The 20,432-nt window shown below is 41.0% G+C and overlaps 1 protein-coding gene and 1 long non-coding RNA gene across 10 annotated transcripts in view; one reads left to right on the top strand and one right to left on the bottom strand.

Annotated features, from left to right (window-relative positions):
* Positions 1-20,432, top strand: part of SLC12A6 (solute carrier family 12 member 6) — a 109,566-nt gene that overhangs the window by 31,829 nt on the left and 57,305 nt on the right. The window lies entirely within an intron of this gene.
* LOC129482584 (uncharacterized) overlaps positions 8,564-20,432 on the bottom strand; it is a 35,187-nt gene continuing 23,318 nt past the window's right edge. The window contains exons 1-3 of one of the 2 annotated variants that reach the window (XR_008657774.2): positions 11,473-11,599; positions 10,090-10,220; positions 8,564-8,834 (exon numbers count right to left, since the gene is read on the bottom strand). This is a non-coding gene — a long non-coding RNA (uncharacterized lncRNA). Of the gene's footprint in view, positions 8,835-10,089; positions 10,221-11,472; positions 11,600-20,432 lie in introns of those variants that run through there. The other variant, XR_008657773.2, reaches the window with a different exon arrangement.

Genomic DNA, 20,432 nt, shown 5'->3' with positions numbered 1-20,432 from the left:
TCCTCCAAGATGACTTGCCTAATCTTCTACTCCAACTTTGATTATATCATTAATTGGTATTAATGGCTGGACATGGTGACTCATGCCTATAATCCCAACACTTTGGGAGATGGAAGCTGTAGACCAGGAGTTTGAGACCAGCCTGAGAACATAGACCTCATCTTCAATTTTAAAAATAAAAGAAAAATGTAAAAACAAAGAAAAATAATTGGTATTTATCAGCAGTCAAATATTCTTGCAGTAACACTGTAATTATGTTTTTATCTCTTCACCTGTATTGAGGGTGAGACATAGTGTTTTAATATTTTTCTGAAAATTACGGCCGGACGCAGTGGCTCACGTCTGTAATCCCAGCACTTTGGAAGGCTGAGGCGGGTGGATCACGAGGTCAGGAGATCAAGACCATCCTGGCTAACACGGTGAAATCGCGTCTCTACTAAAAATACAAAAAATTAGCCGAGCGTGGCGGCATGCGCCTGTAGTCCCAGCTACTCAGGAGGCTGAGGCAGGAGAATGGCGTGAACCCGGGAGGCGGAGCTTGCGGTGAGCCGAGATTACGCCACTGCACTCTGGGCTAGGGGGCAGAGGGAGACTCCATCTCAAAAAAAAAAAAAAAAGAAAATTACATATTTTATTTTTTATTGCGGAAATTTCAAATTCAGAAAAGTTTAGTGAACTTCCTGTTCATGTCTGTTACCTGTAGGTATTCTTCTTTATTTTTTAGATATTCTTTATTTTTAGGGATGTCAATCCCTTTGGGAAATAAATTCCAAATGTTTTTCCCCATCAGTATTTCTTTATTGAGGTGCAGTTGACATAAAGTTAATTGTACATCTTTAAGGTGTATATTTTATTGATGAATTTTGACATTTATATGCCCATGAAATAATTGTAATGAAGATAGTGAACATTTTCGTCACCCCCAGAAGTTTCTTTGTGCCCTTTATGCCCCACTCACCTAATTCCTTGGTCCCTAGGCAACCACTGTTCTGTTTTTCTGTCACTAAATTAGTTTGCATTTCCTAGAATTTTATATAAATGTAATCATACAGTATGTACTCTTTTTGGTCTGACTGCTTTTATATAACATAATTATTTTCAGAGTCCATCTAATCAGTTTCCTTTAGTTTTGACTTCCATTAACATCTTCCTTATTTCTTAAATTTTTTCTTCAAAACTTCATACTTAGGGCAGTAGTTGAAAACAATGCAGTCCACAGATGTTTGGACTTTACAGTGGCACTTTAAATTTTTGACTTATATGCCAAGATTTTAATGCTTTTAGGATTAGTCTGTAAACAGGACTGACTTTTCAGAGTGAGTTCTGGGAAGGTGGCTACTTGAATATCTCACTATCCCTCCATTCCTACTTCCAGCCTGTATCTGTCAGTCTTGAGTGAAGTGGCTCCTGGATCTGATGAACAGTTGAATGCAAGTGAGGCCATGGGCTCTGTGAGAACTCTGTCAGGGAGAGTTGGTACAGGAGTTTTCCTCTAGACAAGAGCCTGGAAAATCTCAGGATGAGGATAAGAATGGCAAATCCAGGAAATAACTTGGTCTGGTAGATATCCATGGATTCCTGGAGGGAAGGAGAAAAGGAAAGAGCCAGGGGTCTGAGATCTTCCCATCCCTGTGACTGGCATATGTAAGGAGACCTGAGAGCAGGGAGGCTTCCTCCTGGGCCTCCACAAGAGCTGGTGGCTTGCCTGCTGCAGCACTGCCTACCCACTGGAAATGGAAATACTGCTTTGCCTTTCCATTTTCTTGAGGCTGCTACCACTTGTGGTCCTCCAACAACTAAATCTAATCCCCCATGAGGTGACAAAGATAAACAACCCATCTGGAGAAGCCAGGCAATCTGAAAGAGAAAAACCACTTAGAATAAACAATATATTGAGTTAGCTAAATAGAAATGCCGGAGGAGGCCGGGCACGGTGGCTCACGCCTGTAATCCCAGCACTTTGGGAGGCCGAGGTGGGCGGATCACGCAGTCAGGAGATTGAGACCATCCTGGCTAACATGGTGAAACCCCGTCTCTACTAAAAAAATACAAAAAATTAGCCGGGCGCGATGGTGGGCACCTGTAGTCCCAGTTACTTGGGAGGCTGAAGCAGGAGAATCACTTGAACCCAGGAGGCAGAGGTTGCAGTGAGCCGAGATTGCGCCACTCCCTTCAGCCTGGGCGACAGAGCGAGACTCCATCTTAAAAAAAAAAAAAAAAAAAAAAAAGAAATGCTGGAGGAGAGAGAAACTTGACCATGAAAATAATAATGGGCACATTTAAGACTTTATGGAACAAAAAATGTGATTTTCCACCTAAATACTTATTATCACCTGACTCCATTTATCCTTACACACTTATTTTTTTTAAAACTATCTCTACTAGAGTGTAAGCACCAGGAGAACAAGAACTTTTTTTGTCTTGTATTCACTGCTAATCTGTTGTCAACTCTAATACCTAGAACACTGTCTTACACATAGTAGGCACCCGATACATTATTATTGAATAAAGGAATGAATGAGTATGAACAATTACTGACCTGGAAGATCAAGTAAAAGAAATATTTTTAAGCATGGAGCCAAAAAAATACAAAAAAAAAAACTTTTCAAAAAGAGACCTATTGGATCAATTCAGGACACCTAACATGGCTAATACAAGTTCCAGAAGAAGAAAAAGGAACAAATGGAGAAGGAATAATTAAACAACATAAAATCATTTCCTGAGCTAAAGACTTCAGTGTGCAGAATGAAGTTCTGGGGGAGATCAGTGATGAAAAACACATACCTAGGGATATCCTTGTAAAATTTTTGAGCTCCAAGGATTCACCTTGGAGGCTTCCAGATAGAACAGGTTGCACCTATCAAGTATCAGACTGGAATCAGAATTCTAATTCACAACACTGGAAACCAGGAGATGGTAGAAGAGTATTTACAGATTTGGGATTTCACAATCCCAAATCCCTATTTCCCTTGAAGATACTTCTCCCCTGTGAGGGGGAAACATGTTACAACTATACAAAAATTTCAGGAATATAATACCCACTTAACTACTCTGAGAAAATTCAAGAAGGGGTTTTAGCCAAATAACAAGTGACCTAGAACACAGATCACATGATGAAAGGGATAGAAATAATGGGAAATGACAGACTCTTTGGGAATTTATTATGTAAATGCTAAGTAAGGTTTTTAACCAAAGGATGCATAGTTCAGAGAACAATAATATTTACAATGTGATAAGTAAGTCAGGGCAGAACCTCAAAACTGTGGGAACAAAAGGAAGTAACAGCTTTCCAATTAAGGTGAGGAGAGGAAAAGCACCAATATGCACATGAAAAGATGCTCAACATCTTTAGTCATTAAAGAAATGCACATCAAAACCAAAATGAGATACAGCTTTTTCACACTCACTGGGATGGCTATAATCAAAAAGACAGATATCAAGTGTTGGAAAGGATGTGAAGTATTGAAACTCTCATCCACTATTAGTGACAATGTAAAATAGTACAACTACTTTGGAAAATAATTTGACAGTTTCTTAAAAAGTTAAACAGAATTACCATATGTCCCAGTAATTAAGTGTATTTCCACACAAAAACTTGTACAGGAATGTTCATAGCAGCGTTATACATAATAGCTAATAAAGAAGTAACAGCCCAAATGTCCTCCAGCTGACAAGTGAATGGATAAAATGTGATATAGCCATATAATGGAATATTATTTGGCAATAAAAACTACTGATTCCTGCTATAACATGTATGAAGCTTGAAAATGCAAGTTAAGGAATCTAGTTGCAAAAAAAACCCAAACACATACTGTATGATTCCATTCGTAGGAAATGTCCAGAATAGGTAAATTTATAGAGACAGAAGTTAGATTAATGGTCGTTTGGTCTGGATAGGGTGGGGGAGAGTGAGATGGGGATTAGCCTGCTGATGGGTAGAGGGTTTCTTTTTTTTTTTTTTTTTTTGACACGGAGTCTTGCTGTCGCCCAGGCTGGAGTGCAGTGGCAGGATCTCGGCTCACTGCAGGCTCCGCCCTCTGGGGTTCACACCATTCTCCTGCCTCAGCCTCCCGAGTAGCTGGGACTACAGGCGCCCACCACCTCGCCCAGCTAATTTTTTGTATTTTTAGTAGAGACGGCGTTTCACCATGTTAGCCAGGATGGTCTCGATCTCCTGACCTCGTGATCCGCCCGCCTCCGCCTCCCAAAGTGCTGGGATTACAGGCGTGAGCCACCGCGCCCAGCCTTGGGTAGAGGGTTTCTTTTAGTGGGGAGACAAAAATGTAAAATTAGATTGTGGTGACAGCTACACAACAGTGTGACTATATTAAGAAACATTGAACACTTTGAGTGAATTATATGGTATTGTCTTAGTATGTTTCATGCTGCTGTAACAATACCACAGACTGGGTCATTTATAATGAATTGAAATTTATTGACTCGTGGTTCTGGAGGCTGGAAAGTCCAAGACCAAGGTGCCAGCATCTGCTGAGGGCCTTCTTGCCACATCTTCCCATGGCAGAAGGGCAGAGAGGGTAAGAGGGAGTGAGAGAGAAGGGGACCAAACTCCCTATTTTGTTACAAACACTCTTGATAATGACATTAATCCATTGATGAGGGTGGCCTAATTACCTAATGGCCTAATTACCTCTAATTAGTCCCCCACCTCCCAGTGATGTTGCGTTGGGGATTAAGTTTCCAACAGATGCTTTTTGGGAGGATATATTCAAACCATGGCAGATCTGTAGTTTATGTTTCAAAACGTATTTTTTTAAAAAGGAACTCGTGTTGATAATACACAGCAGCTTGCATGAATCTCCAATGCATTAGGCTCAATGAAAAAAAGGCAGTCTCAAAAGTTTATGTATTATATGATTCCATTTATATTTTCTAAATTATTGAAGATCATGACACATTTACTATTCAAAGTATACACACTAAAAACAATGTTTTTAAAAAATTCCAGAATACAGTATATATAATAATAGTTTCTAGTTTAATGTCTGGGTTTAAAACTTTAGGAAATGTTATATTCAGCCTACATGAAGCAGTTAACCTTTGACTGTAACATGAAATCAATATAGGCTCTTAAAATATTGGAAATGTTCACAGTAGTCTCTTAGTCCCCCAATTCCCCTTTTAACTTTTTAGTTCCTAATTTGTTGTTTAGGCCAATTTTCTCCCCTTCTTGTTAAGAAGATAGTCTCTTACGGTCATGTTTATTTTTCCAAAACCATCTTTAAAATGAAAATGTGAGCCGGGCGCGGTGGCTCACGCCTGTAATCCCAGCACTTTGGGAGGCCGAGGCGGGCGGATCACGAGGTCAGGAGATCGAGACCATCCTGGCTAACACAGTGAAACCCTGTCTCTACTAAAAATACAAAAAAATTAGCCGGGCGCGGTGGCAGGCGCCTGTAGTCCCGGCTATTCGGGAGGCTGAGGCAGGAGAATGGCGTGAACCTGGGAGGCGGAGCTTGCAGTGAGCAGACATCGAGCCACTGCACTCCAGCCTGGGCGACAGAGCCAGACTCCATCTCCAAAAAAAAAAAAAAAAAAAAAAAAAAAAAAAAAATGAAAATGTGGAATACGTTTCCACAGTGCATGAAAAATAATTTGGATCATCCACAAAACCAAAGAATGACATAATTTTTTTTTTTTTTTTGAGACAGGGTCTCCCTTCTCCCGTCTGTCACCCAGGCTGAAGTGCAGTGTCATGATTATGGCTCATTGCAGCCTCAGCCTCCTGGGCTCAAGCAATCCTCCCACCTCAGCTTCCCAAGTAGCTGGGACTACAGATATCCATACCACGCCAGGCTAATTTTTAATTTTTTTGTAGAGACGAATCTCCCTATGTTGCCCAGGCTGGTCTTGAACTCCTAGGCCCAAGCAATCATCCCACCTCCACCTCCGGAAGTGCTGAGATTATAGGCATGAGCCACTGTGTCACCCAGGCTGGAGTGCAGTGGCACAATCTCAGCTTACTGCAACCTCCGCCTCCTGGGTTCAAGCAATTCTCCTACCTCAGCCTCCCGAGTAGCTGGGATTACAGACTCCCGCCACCACACCTGGCTAATTTTTGTATTTTTGGTAGAAATGGGGTTTCACCATGTTGGACAGGCTGGTCTCAAACTCCTGACCTCAAGTGATCCACCCGCCTCGGCCTCCCAAAGTGTCAGGATTGCAGGCATGAGCCACCACACCTGGCTAGCCCATAATCTTCTTCATTTATAAATGTCTACACCAGTAGCCTCCGCTACCACCATCATCCCCACCATCATCCCCCAGCCTGAGATTTCAAAGTAGGAACAAAGGTAGAGCTTACAAAGGCAGCCTTTCCCCTTTGCTCTGAGGGACTCAGATTAGTACCCCACACATGATGTGGATTACAGATAAACAAGTGAAAATGATCTTCACGAAATGATTGGGGTCTCCTGGCAGTGTCACTTGGAAAGCTTTCAAAGTATTTATTTTTTTGTTTAAGCAATGATGCAAACTGATAAAGGCAGAATTTTAGGATTATTAGTATGGAGGAAAATGTAGGATTGTTTGAAGATGGGAGAATTGGTGGCAGTTGAACTGTTTTAATGGTCTAAGCTGAAAAGGATGAGAATCTAAATGATGGCAGTGCAATGGAATAGATTGGTGTGGGAGCATACTGAAGCCACAGTTAACTGGATTTGGTGACTAAATATTGAGACTGAGGGAGGAAGGGGGAAGAATCAGGTTGGAAGTACATGTGCTCACTGCTTCTGTGTACCCACTTTCTCTGTGAATGACAGGATTCTTCTTTTTTATGTTAGGTATATTAAATCCTGCTATTTTATCTCTGGAATGTCTCTCCTCCATTTCCCCCCCACCCATTTTTCTACTTTTTCATGAACTAATTATCCTTCAAGATTTAGCTCGGTTATCCCCTTGACAACATCCCTGACCATTGCTTTATTTTTATTTTATTTATTTATTTTGAGACAGAGTCTCACTCTGTCACCTAGGCTGGAGTGCAGAGGCGCCATCTCAGCTCACTGCAACCTCCGCCTCCCAGGTTGAAGCAGTTCTCCTGCCTCTGCCTCCCAAGTAGCTGGGATTGCAGATGCCCGCCACCATGCCTGGCTAATTTTTGTATTTTTAGGCTGGTCTCGAACTCCTGACCTTGTGATCCACCCGCCTCAGCCTCCCAAAGTGCTGGGATTACAGGTGCGAGCCACTGCGCCCGATTTTTGTTCTTTCCTTCTTGAGTCCCACAGTATTTGTACTTACACTGTAATAATTTTATTGTTTCATAATTGTGTATTTTTCCCCTCTGAACTTCTTGAGAGCAAATGGTCGCTGTTTTTGATATCCATAGTGCCTAGCATGTACCTGACATTCGGAGTCTTGGTTGAATTAATAATAATAACTACTACTGCTATCCTAGACAGCCTTAGAGATGTTTGCACATGGACAGACTGCAGCGGTCTATTGATGAGTCTGCCTGCCTGTCAATATATCTAGCATTTATTTCTTTTTGCATTTTGTACTCATGTTTCCTTGCCTAAAATACTGCTTTCATTTTTAGACCTCTACATAGAGAATTTTGGTTGTTTTCCATCTCCTTTAGACTCCCCTATTTGCCTTCCAAGATTTTCCTAATATGACCCAATCCTCCCAAGCAAATCTTCCCAGACATGTGCTGTATTTATTCCTTCTCTGTGATTTTGAGCCCTCCATGATTTTTAAGGTTTTCAAAAATCCTCCTTCAAGTTCACACTGCCTTGATCAATGTTTCGCATCTCCTTTGGACCCTCACACTACTTCTTGCTAGTGAGATGATCCAGGACCACAGCTGAGGCCGGGCTTTGCCGTGGTTCCCTTGGCTTTATTGGCTACGCCACCTTGGGCAAATAATTTCAGCTTTCTCTGAGTTAGTTTCTTTATGAATATAGGAATAATTCTTCCTCACACGGTTGCTGTGCAGTTTTTATGTGATGATAGTAGGAAATTTTCCCTAAATTCAGTCTTTTAGAGACTACCTTTGTAATCTTTCCATTTTTATAGATCATCTTTGTGTTTATTTAATTTTTTTCTTAAATTGAGTCATTGCTTTTATGGTTTCCTTTTAAAAAGGAACGTTGTCACTAAATGAAATACCAGCATGCTTGCCATAAATAGAGTATAAATTAAAAATAGATACAATAAAGCAACTAATCTTGTTAGATACTGTTGCCAAGCTTAGGCTCTGACTAAGCCTGTTAAAAAAGAGATTAGCAACGTTTGAAGAGATTTTAAAGATATTCTAGCACAAACATTTTTAAAAATGGTATTTGGCAAAGTGCTTCCAACTTTCAGTTAGCTGGGTTAATGGCAGGATGAGGGGAGAAGGTAGAATCACAGTTAAAACTTATCAAGATGTTTAGTAGAAAATGAACTTAAACATTTGTAGTTAAATTTTCAAAAATTTGATTCTTATGGAGTAATCAGAAGTATACAAATAACACAAGTAAAATAGTTTGGTTACTAAAATTTTTTTTCAAATATCAAAGTAGAAGCATATCTACTTTTCTGTGTGGATGTTCTTTATCTCTTCTTAATTTCTCTACCTTCAGTCCTGACTGTGTTGGATTCCATAACCACATGAGCTTTCCTTTACCTTCTCTGTGTTCTGCCTTGCTCTTGGCAAAAAGGGATAGGGGCAGTCTTACCTGGGTCGGCAATGTTTGTGAACTCTGCTGCATTAGCAATGCATCGATGTGGCACTCTGTGGTCACTGTGTAGTTCCATGCACTGGATACCTACTTTGACTGTAATTATTTCATACATGCCTTGTTGTGATCTTGTGCCTTAGATAATTATCTTCCCTGGATAGTTAAAAGTTACGTATATTGCCGTTATTCATTCTTGTACCTAAATTTTAGGAACAACCAGTATAATATAGTAGACAAATCAGAATCCAAGTTCAAGCGAGTCTTTCTTTGAAATTTACACTCAGTTTGCCTTGGATGAACCATTGAGCCTAATCTTGCTTTAGCTTTTTAATATTTCCTATCTGTATCACAGAGTTATCATGAGAACCAAAAGAAATATATGAAAATATTTTAAAAACTGTAAAATGTTACTATGTGTAAGATACTATTATTACCATCATTCTTTCTTAGTTTCTTAAGTTGAAGTTGACTTTTCAACTAGATTATGAGCTGCTTAATGTCAGGAAATATCTTATGCTCACTCTTGTTCCCCACAGCATCCAACACAGCTTTAGGCATGTTTAAAACTTATGGAATTAAATTATCATTGTTTATTTGAATTGGAGTCATTAATAAAATTGTACTGGGAAATGTAGTACAGACAGTCCTTAACAATTACTATTATAATTAATTATATCGCAACATTCCAAACTGTGTGTTTGTTTGTTTGTTTTTGAGACGGAGTTTTGCTCTTGTCATCCAGGCTGGAGTACAATGGAGCGATCTTGGCTCACTACAGCCTCCGACTCCCGGGTTCAAGCGATTCTCCTGCCTCAGCCCCCCGAGTAGCTGGGATTACAGGCATGCGCCACCATGCCTGGCTAATTTTTTGTATTTTTAGTACAGATAGGGTTTCTCTATGTTGGTCAGGCTAGTCTTGAACTCCTGACCTCAGGTGATCTGCCTACCTTGGCCTCTCAAAGTGCTGGGATTACAGGCGTGAGCCACCACACCCAGCCTCCAAACTGTATGTTAATGTGTATTTGGTCCACACTATAAATGTATCAAATTTTTTGATACAAGAATAGTGACTCAAACTATTATCACATGACTGTATCGTTATAAATCAATGTGTATATTAGTGCTAAGAATTCAACCACATTACTTTGATATTTTCCGCAGTACTATTGTACTACAAAATGTTTAGAATTCCAAGAAATATGCCCAGCTACCTGAATTCTAATTTGTCACCATGACTCTTTGTAGCATATAATTGTTATTATGTCTGTTGAGGATCATTCTGTGGTTTATCTCAATTTTCTGTGATATAGTATTACTCCTATTGCATAGATGATAAATTAAGGCTAAGAAGTATTGACCCATTTTCCCAAGGTTACACTAATAACATGTGGTAGAGCTAGTGTCTCACCTGAGCTTTACCTGCTTCCCAATCCTGTGTTATCTTTTCTCTCTACCTCATGTCTGCTCTCTGGGATAGTTGCACAGCTGTCATAGTGGGCTCTGTCTTCAGCATCATCCTGGAGGTTCCCTTTGCCTTTCCTGTAAAATGGAACAATCATGATAGTACTTACAGCATAGGATAAGATTGCTGTAAATGAAATAATACAGGTAAAACGTTTAGGTGTCTATCACATACGTACCCTAATAAGTGCTAACTGTTGATAATTCTTTTTATTGTTGTTGTGTCTACTAGGAGACTTTTATTGGTCCCAAAATTATTCATGCCACTTGTATTTATTATAAATCCATAATTTAACCAAATGTTACACAAATTGATGTAATATGAATAGGGAAAGAGTAATATGAATAGGGAAAGTAGAGTTGTGTCTATAAAAGCTAACGTGGATTATTTAGCAGGTCATTAAACACTTATTTAAGGCTGGGTGTGGTGGCTCATGCCTGTAATCCTAGCACTTTGGGAGGGGAAGTAAAAGGATCTCTTGAGGCCGCAAGTTAGAGACCAGCCTGGGTGATATATTTTTGTCTCTACCAAATAAATTAGCCAGGTATAGTGGTGCACACCAGTAATCCTAGCTACTCAGAAGACTGAGGTGGGAGGATTGATTGAGCCCAGGAGTTAAAGATTATGGTAACCTAAGATTATGTCATTGAACTCAATCATGAGCAACAGAACAAGACCCTGTCTCTTTAAAAAAAAAAAAAAAAAAAGGTATTTAGGGCCGGGTGCGGTGGCTCACAACTGTAATCCCATTACTTTGGGAGGCCAAGGTGGGTGGATCACGAGGTCAAGAGTTCGAGATCAGCCTGGCCAACGTGGTGAAACCCCGTCTCTACTAAGAATACAAAAATTAGCCTGGCGTGGTGGTGGGTGCCTCTAATCCCACCTACTCAGGAGGCTGAGGCAGGATAATTGCTTGAACCAGGGAGGTGGAGGTTGCAGTGAGCCGTGATCACACCACTGCACTCCAGCCTGGGTGACAGAGCAAGACTCCGTCTCAGGGTGGGGGTGGAGGGAAGTATTTAAATTAGCAGTGGACAAGAGACCTGTAAAAGAGTTGGGAGTGGGGCAATGACAGAGCTTTGAAAAGAGTATAGATATTGCTTCATAAGTATCTTTAAGCCAAAGTTGGAAATCACAGACTTATGCCTTATGTGTGTAATTTACACAAGAAAGAAAATGAATAAATTCAATCTGCATAGTTGTATCGCTTTCACAAAATGGTGAGTTAATATATATTTGCAAGTTTATATACTTTTATGTTGAAATATTAATGTATGAGCCATTTTTTTGTGTGTGTGATTCTCTATTTCAACGAACTTTTAAAATTACCTATCAGCCCTGGCTGGGCATGGTGGTTCACACCTCTAATCCCAACACTTTGGAGGCTGAGGCAGGAAGATCACTTGAGAACAGGAGTTTGTGGCCAGCCTGGGCAACATAGGGAGACCTTGTCTCTACAAAAAAACATTTTTTTTAATTAGCAAGGTGTGATGGCACATGCCTGTAGTCCCAGCTACTGGGAAGGCTTAGGCCAGAGGATTATTTGGGCCCAGGAGGTTTAGGCTGCAGTGAACTGAGATTGTGCCAATGTACTCCTGCCTGGGCCCCAGAGCGAGACTTTGTCTCAAAAAAATAAAATAGGCCAGGTGCGGTGGCTCATTCCTGTAATCGCAGCACTTTGGGAGGCCGAGGCAGACAGATCATCTGAGGTCAGGATTTCGAGACCAGCCTAGCCAACATGGTGAAACCCCGTCTCTACTAAAAATACAAAAATTAGCTCAATGTGGCAGTGGGCACCTGTAATCTCAGCTACTTGGGAGGGTGAGGCAGGAGAATTGCTTGAACCCAGGAGGTGGAGGTTGCAGTGATCTGAGATTGCGCCACTGCACTCCAGCCTGGGCAACAGAGTGAGACATTGTCTCAAAAATAAATAAATTAATTAAACAAAATAAAAACCTATCAGTCCTGACAGCAATGGATAGAATTACTTTTACTACATTTTACTAATTTCCGTGTTTTACCTAATTGCTGTATCCTTAAAGCCATATCAAAACTCAATTAAGATTTTTTAAAAAACACGTATCTTAAGGAGTCGCTTCCAAGATGGCTGAATAGGAACAGCTCCAGTCTACAGCTCCCAGCAAGATCAACACAGAAGACGGCGGATTTCTGCATTTCCAACTGAGGTACCTTGTTCATCTCATTGGGACTGGTTGGACAGTGGGTGCAGCCCATGGAGGGCGAGCCGAAGCAGGGTGAGGTGTCGCTTCACCCGGGAAGCACAAGGGGTTGGGGGATTTCCCTTTCCTAGCCAAGGAAAGCCATGAGTGACTGTGCTTGGAGGAGTGGTACACTCCTGCCCAAATACTGCGCTTTTCCCACAGTCTTCACAACCCTCAGACCAGGAGATCCCCTCCCGTGCCTAGCTCAGCGGGTCCCACACCCATGGAGCCTTGCTCGCTGCTAGCACAGCAGTCTGAGATCGACCTGGGACGCAGGAGCTTGGCAGAGCAAGGGGCGTCTGCCATTGGTGAGGCTTGAGTAGGCAGTTCTGTGCTCACAGTGTAAACAAAGTGGCAGGGAACCTCGAACTGGACAGAGCACACCACAGCTCAGCGAGGCCTACTGCTTCTCTAGATTCCGCCTCTGGGGGCAGGGCATATCTGAACAAAAGGCAGCAGACAGCTTCTCCAGACTTAAACGTCCCTCCTGGACAGCTCTGAAGAGAGCAGTGGTTCTCTCAGCATGACGTTTGAGCTCTAAGTACAGACAGACTGCCTCCTCAAGTGGTTCCCTGACCCCTGTGTAGCCTGACTGGGAGACACCTCCCAGTAGGGGCCAACAGACACCTCATACAGGCAGGTTCCCCTCTGAGATGAAGCTTCCAGATGAAGGATCAGGCAGCAATATTTGCTGTTCTGCAGCCTTCGCTGGTGATACCCAGGCAAACAGGGTCTAGAGTGGACCTCCAGTAAACTCCAACAGACCTGCAGCTGAGGGGCCTGTCTGTTAGAAGGAAAACTAACAAACAAAGGAATAGCGTCAACATCAACAAAAAGGACATCCACACCAAAACCCCATCCATAAGTCACCAACATCAAAGACTAAAGGTAGATAAAACCACAAAGATGGGGAGAAACCAGAGCATAAAGGCTAAAATATTCCAAAAACCAGAATGCCTCTTCTTGTCCAAAGGAACACAACTCCTCACCAGCAAGGGAACAAAACTGCATGGAGAATGAGTTTGACAGGTTGACAGAAGTAGGCTTCAGAAGGTCGGTAATAACAAAACTTCTCCAAGCTAAAGAAGCATGTTCTCACCCATTGCAAGGCAGCTAAAATCTTTGAAAAAAGGTAGGACAAATGGTTAACTAGAATAGCCAGTGTAGAGAAGAGCTTAAATGACACAATGGGTCTGAAAACCACAGTACAAGAACTTCGTGAAGCATACACAAGCTTCAATAGCCGATTCCATCAAGCAGAAGAAAGGATATCAGTGATTGAAGATCAAATTAATGAAATAAAGTGAGAAGACAAGATTAGAGAAAAAAGAGTGAAAAGAAACGAACAGAGCCTCCAAGAAATATGGGACTATGTGAAAAGACCAAATCTATGTTTGATTGGTGTACCTGAAAGTGACGGGGAAAATGAAACCAAGTTAGAAAACACTCTTCAGGATATTATTCAGGATAACTTCCCCAACCTAGCAAGGCAGGCCAACATTCAAATTCAGGAAATACAGAGAACACCACAAAGATACTCCTCAAAAAGAGTAACCCCAAGACACTTAATTGTCAGATTCACCAAGGTTGAAATGAAGGGAAAAACGTTAAGGGCTGCCAGAGAGAAAGGTCAGGTTACCCACAAAGGGAAGCCCATCAGACTAACAGCGCATCTCTCAGCGGAAACCCTACAAGCCAGAAGAGAGTGGGGGCCAACATTCAACATTCTGAAAGAAAAGAATTTTCAACCCAGAATTTCATATCCAGCCAAACTAAGCTTCATAAGTGAAGGAGAAATAAAATCCTTTACAGACAAGCAAATGCTGAGAGATTTTGTCACCACCAAGTCTGTCTTAGAAGGGCTCCTGAAGGAAGCACTGAACATGGATAGGAACAACCAGTACCAGCCACTGCAACAACATACCAAATTGTAAAGGCCATTGATGCTATGAAGAAACTACATCAATTAACAGATGAAATAACGAGCTAGCATCATAATGACAGGATCAAATTCACACATAACAATTATTAACCTTAAATGTAAATAGTCTAAGTGCCCCAATTAAAAGACACAGACTGGCAAATTGGATAAAGAGTCAAGACCTATCAGTGTGCTGTATTCAGGAGACCCATCTCACATGCAAAGACACACATAGGCTCAAATAAAGGGATGGAGGAAGATCTACCAAGGAAATGGAAAGCAAAAATAAATAAATAAATAAATAAAGCAGGGCTTGCAATCCTGGTCTGTGACAAAACAGACTTTAAACCGACAAAGATCAAAAGAGACATTTACATAATGGTAAAGGAATCAATTCAACAAGAAGAGCTAACTATCCTAAATATATATGCACCCAATACAGGAGTACCCAGATTCATAAAGCAAGTTCTTGGAGACCTACAAAGAGACTTAGACTCCCACACAGTAACAATGGGAGACTTTAACAGCCCACTGTCAATATTAGATCAATGAGACAGAAAATTAACAAGGGTATCCAGGAATTGAACTCAGCTCTGCACCAAGTGAGCCTAATAGATATCTACAGAACTCTCCACCCCAAATCAACAGAATATACATTCTTCTCAGCACCACATAGCACTTATTCTAAAATTGACCATGTATTTGAAAGTAAAGCACTCCTCAGCAAATGTAAAAGAAACAGAAATCACAACAAACTGTCTCTCAGACCACAGTGCAATCAAATTAGAAATCAAGATTAATGAACTCACTCAACCACGCAACTCGCAACTACATGGAAAATGAACAACCTGCTCCTGAATGACTACTGGGTAAATAACGAAATGAAGGCAGAAATAAAGATGTTCTTTGAAACCAGTGACAACGAAGACATAACATACCAGAATCTCTGGGACACATTTAAAGCAGTGTGTAGAGGGAAATTTGTAGCACTAAATGCCCACAAGAGAAAGCAGGAGAGATCTAAAATCAACACCCTAACATCACAATTGAAAGAACTAGCGAAACAAGAGCAGACAAATTCAAAAGCTAGCAGAAGGCAAGAAATAACTAAGATCAGAACAGAAATGAAGGAGATAGACAAAATCCCTTCAAAAAATCAATGAATCCAGGAGCTGGTTTTTTGAAAAGATCAACAAAATAGACTGCTAGCAAGACTAATAAAGAAGAAAAGAGAGAAGAATCAAATAGGCACAATAAAAAATGATAAAGGGGATATCACCAGCTATCCCACAGAAATACAAACTACCATCAGAGAATACTATAAACACCTCTATGCAAATAAACTAGAAAATCTAGAAGAAATGGATAAATTCCTGGATACATACACCCTCCCAAGACTAAACCAGGAAGAAGTTGAATCTCTGAATAGACCAGTAACAGGTTCTGAAATTGAGGCAATAATTAATAGCCTACCAATCAAAAAAAGTCCAGGACCAGACAGATTCACAGCCGAATTCTACCAGAGGTACAAAGAAGAGCTGATAATATTCCTTCTGAAACTATTCCAATTAAGAGAAAAAGAGGGAATCCTCCCTAACTCATTTTATGAGGCCAGCATCATCCTGATACCAAAGCCCAACAGAGACACAACAAAAAAAGAGAATTTTAGACCAATATCCCTGTTGAACATCAATGCAAAAATCCTCAGTAAAATACTGGGAAACTGAATCCAGCAGCACGTCAAAAAGCTTATCCACCATGATCAAGTGGGCTTCATCCCTGGGATGCAAGGCTGTTTCAACATAGCAAATCAATAAATGTAATCCAACATATAAACAGAACCAAAGACAAAAACCACATGATTATCTCAACAGATGCAGAAAAGGCCTTCAACAAAATTCAACAGCCTTTCATGGTAAAAACTCTCAATAAACTAGGTATTGATGGAACATATCTCAAAATAATAAGAGCTATTCATGTCAAACCCACAGCCAGTATCATACTGAATGGGCAAAAACTGGAAGCATTCCCTTTGAAAACCGGGACAAGACAAGGATGCCCTCTAGAACTAGAAATACCATTTGACCCAGCAATCCCATTACTGGGCATGTACCCAAAGGATTATAAATCATTTTACGATAAAGACACATGCACACATTTATTGCGGCACTATTCACAATAGGAAAGACTTGGAACCAACCCAAATGTCCATCAATGATAGACTGGATAAAGCAAATGTGGCGCATATATATCATGGAATACTATGCAGCTAAAAAAGGATGAGTTCATGTCCTTTGCAGGGACATGGATGAAGCTGGAAACATCATTCTCAGCAAACTGTCACAAGATCAGAAAATCAAACACCACATGTTCTCACTCATAAGTGGGAGTTGAACAATGAGAACACATCGATACAGGGAGGGGAACATCACACACCAGGGCCTGGGGGTAGGGGAGGGATAACATTAGGAGAAATACCTAATGTAGATGACGGGTTGATGGGTGCAGCAAACCACCATGGCACATGTATACCTGTATAACAAAACTGCAGATTCGGTACATGTAACCCAGAACTTTAAATAAAAGTATTTAAAAAAAAAAAAAAAAAGTACTTGCTTTGGCATTTGCTTTGCTTTGCTTTGCTTCCTCGTTGGCTTTTTTCAAGCAAATTGTTATAAGTAATTTCTGTAGCTGCACTAGGCGTCATCATATTTAAGCTTTATGATTTGTCCTCTTTTGAAGCATAGTATGAGCACATATCTTGTGAATTAGAAGATAAGGTTGCTGCATAATTAATGCACATAGGGAAATTTTTTATTTTTGAGACAGAGTCTCACTTTGTCTAGAATGCAGTGGCGCAATCTTGGCTCACTGCAACCTCCGCCTGCCAGGTTCAAGCGATTCTTCTGCCTCAGCCTCCCAAGCAGCTGGGATTACAGGCACCTGTCACCACACCCAGCTAATTTTTTGTATTTTTAGTAGAGATGGGGTTTCACCATGCTGGCCAGTCTGGTCTCAAACTCCTGACCTCAAGTAATCCACCCACCTCACCCTCCCAAAGTGCTGGGATTACAGGCGTGAGCCACCGTGCCTGGCCAGGGAAATTTAAAAAATGGAAAATGGAGCTCTCCTTTTAGACTTATGAATGCTATTAATGAAGACCACAATGTATTTGCCAAAAGCCTATGGAGTCAAATACAATTTTTTAAATTGTGGCTTAAAAAAATAGCATAAGGCCAGGCATGGTGGCTCACGCCTGTAATCCCAACACTTTGGGAGGCTGAGGTGGGCAGATCACTTGAGATGAGGAGTTTAAGGCCAGCCTGGACAATATGGTGAAACTCCATCTCTACTAAAAATACAAAAAAATTAGTTGAGCATGGTGGCACGTGCCTGTAATCCCAGCTACTCGGGAGGCTGAGGCGGGAGAATTGCTTGAACCTGGGAGGCGGCGGTTGCAGTGAACTGAGATCATGCTACCGCACTCCAGCCTGGGTGTCAGAGCAAGACCGTTTAAAAAAAAAAAAAAAGCAAGAAAAAAAAAGCAATAAAACTTAGCGTCTTAATCATTTTTTAGTGTATAGTTCAGTAGTGTTGAGTATTTTCATTGTTGTGCAGATCTCCAGAACTTTTTCATTTTGCAAAACTGAACTTCTATACCCAGTGAACAACTCTCCATTTTCCACTCCCTACCACCCCCTGTTAACCACCATTCTGTTTTCTGTTTGTATTAATTTGACTCCTTTAGATAACTAATATAAGTGGAATCATATGGTATTTGCCTTTGTATGACTAGCTTATTTGATTTAGTGTATTGCTGTCAAGATTCATCCATGTTGTAGCATGTGTCTGAATTTCCTTCCTTTTTAAAGGTTGAATAATATTCCATTGTGTGTGTGTGTGTATATATATAGAGAGAGAGAGAGAGAGAGAGAGCACATTTTATTTATTCATCCATCAGTGGACATCTGGATTGCTTCCACCTCTTTAAATGAATTCATTGTTACTACCATTTGGTGGGTACATGGAGACCTCACACCTAATTTAAAAACCCATCCCACTGGTTTTCCACTGCACAGGATTCCCTACTAAGATGGCTTGGAAAAAAAAAAAAAAACATCAAAAGCACTGTGCCTTTAATTAGATTGATAGCTCTTTGTCAGTCTCCAACTCAGTAAATGGTAAATGGCATCTCTGTTCATCTAATTGCTGTGGAAATATCTTTGACTCTTTTCTTTCTCTCCCGCCCTGTAGCCAGTCATCAGCATGCCAATCTTGTCAGTCCCTCCTTTGAAACATACCTAGGCTAGTCAACATATCCAGCATCTGACTGCTTCTCATTACCTCCAGTACTTCTGATCTGATCCATACTACCATTATCTTTTCTTGGGCCACTGTAAAAGCCTTCTAACTTTTCTCAGTTTATTTGCTTGGCCCCTGCAATCTGCTTATTCCAGACTATAGCTGTTGTGATCATGTTAAAACAAATCAAAACCTTTCAATGGCTTCTTATCTCACAGTAAAAACAAAAATCCCGACTATATCCTACAAGGCTGCACATGATCTGTGTTTCCTCCTCCAACATCTATATCCATCTCTTATTCCATACTCCGTCACTTTCAACTTGCTTATTTTGTCTGATAATCCAGTCTCCTTGCTGCCATTCGTCAAACATGTCAATACATACCTGCTTCACTTAGCACTAACTGCTCTTCCTGCAGATATTTGTATGGTTAGATATCTTCAATTTTCTGCTCAGATATCATGTTATGTGAGAGGCCTTTCAGACTGAGTAAGTGTGCACACAAACCACTCTCCCACTAGTCCTCTGTATTCTTTTACTCAGCTTTTTTGTTTGTTTTATAGCTTACTGTTGTTGACATAGGTTACTGGTTGGTCTTTTCTTCACTAAAATTTAAGCTCCTTGATGGCAGGGATTTTGTTACTACATTTCTAGTAACTAGAATAGTGTTTCACATGTAGAAGGTTCTCAGAAAATATTTACTGAATACATGAATGAAAGAGCTACAGATCTGAAAGTAACATGGGCCAGGCGCGGTGGCTCATGCCTGTAATCTCAGCACTTTGGGAGGCCGAGGCAGGTGGATCACAAGGTCAGGAGTTCAAGACCAGCCTGGCCAACATGCTGAAACCCTGTCTGTACTAAAAATACAAAAATTAGCTGGGCACGGTGGCGGGTGCCTGTAATCCCAGGTACTCGGGAGGCTGAGGCAGGAGAATCGCTTGAACCTGGGAGGCAGAGGTTGCAGTGAGCCGAGATGGCGCCCACCTAGGCAACAGAGCAGGACTCCATCTCAAAAAGGAAAGAAAGAAAGAAAGAAAGTAATATGGACATTACCTTTGAAGACTAGCCCATGAGCTCTCGTTCCGCAAGATATCATCAACCTGCCTACCTCCATCAGCTTCACTACAGCCATTATCATGTCTTTCTGTGGTTTCTTCAGTAAACTTCTAATTCGTTTCCCCATTTCTGTTCTTGGTCTCCCCTACAATCCATTCTCAAACCAGCAGCCTGCATTTTTAAAAAATTATGCTGGCCAGGTATGGTGGCTCACACCTGTAATCCTCAGAGGCTGAGGCAGGAGAATTGCCTGAGCCCAGGAGTTTGAGACTGAGACCAGTATGAGCAACATAGGGAGATCCTGTCTCCATAAAAAAATCAAAAAATTAGCTGGGTGTAGTGGCACATGACTGTGATCCCAGCTACTAGGAGGCTGAGGCAGGAAGATCACTTGAGCCTGGGAGGTTGAGGCTGTAGTGAGCCGTGATTGCACCACTGCACTCCAGCTTGATGTCAGTGCAAGACCCTGTTTCAAAAAAAAAAAATGCTAACCTTTCAATTGTTTTACGTCATTTTCAGAGTAAAATTCACACTCCTTACTATAGTGTGCTACACTACAAGATGTAGTGCCTACCTAATTTACCCTCTTTTTTAAAAAAAAACACTTTGTTGCTCACTATGCTTTAGCTACATTAATATTTCCTAAATATACCAAGCTGATTCCCATCTTAGGGTCTTTTCACAGCTATGCCTCTGCCCTGATCAGTCTTTTCAGGATCCTCATATGTCTGGCTCCTTTTCACGCAAGTCTCACCTTAAGGGTTACCTCCTCAGAAAGGTCCTG

The sequence above is a fragment of the Symphalangus syndactylus genome, chromosome 5 (genome assembly GCF_028878055.3).
Source record: "Symphalangus syndactylus isolate Jambi chromosome 5, NHGRI_mSymSyn1-v2.1_pri, whole genome shotgun sequence".
In the NCBI taxonomy this organism is placed as follows: Eukaryota; Metazoa; Chordata; class Mammalia; order Primates; family Hylobatidae; genus Symphalangus; species Symphalangus syndactylus.
This window is presented reverse-complemented; position numbering and strand designations above follow the sequence as displayed.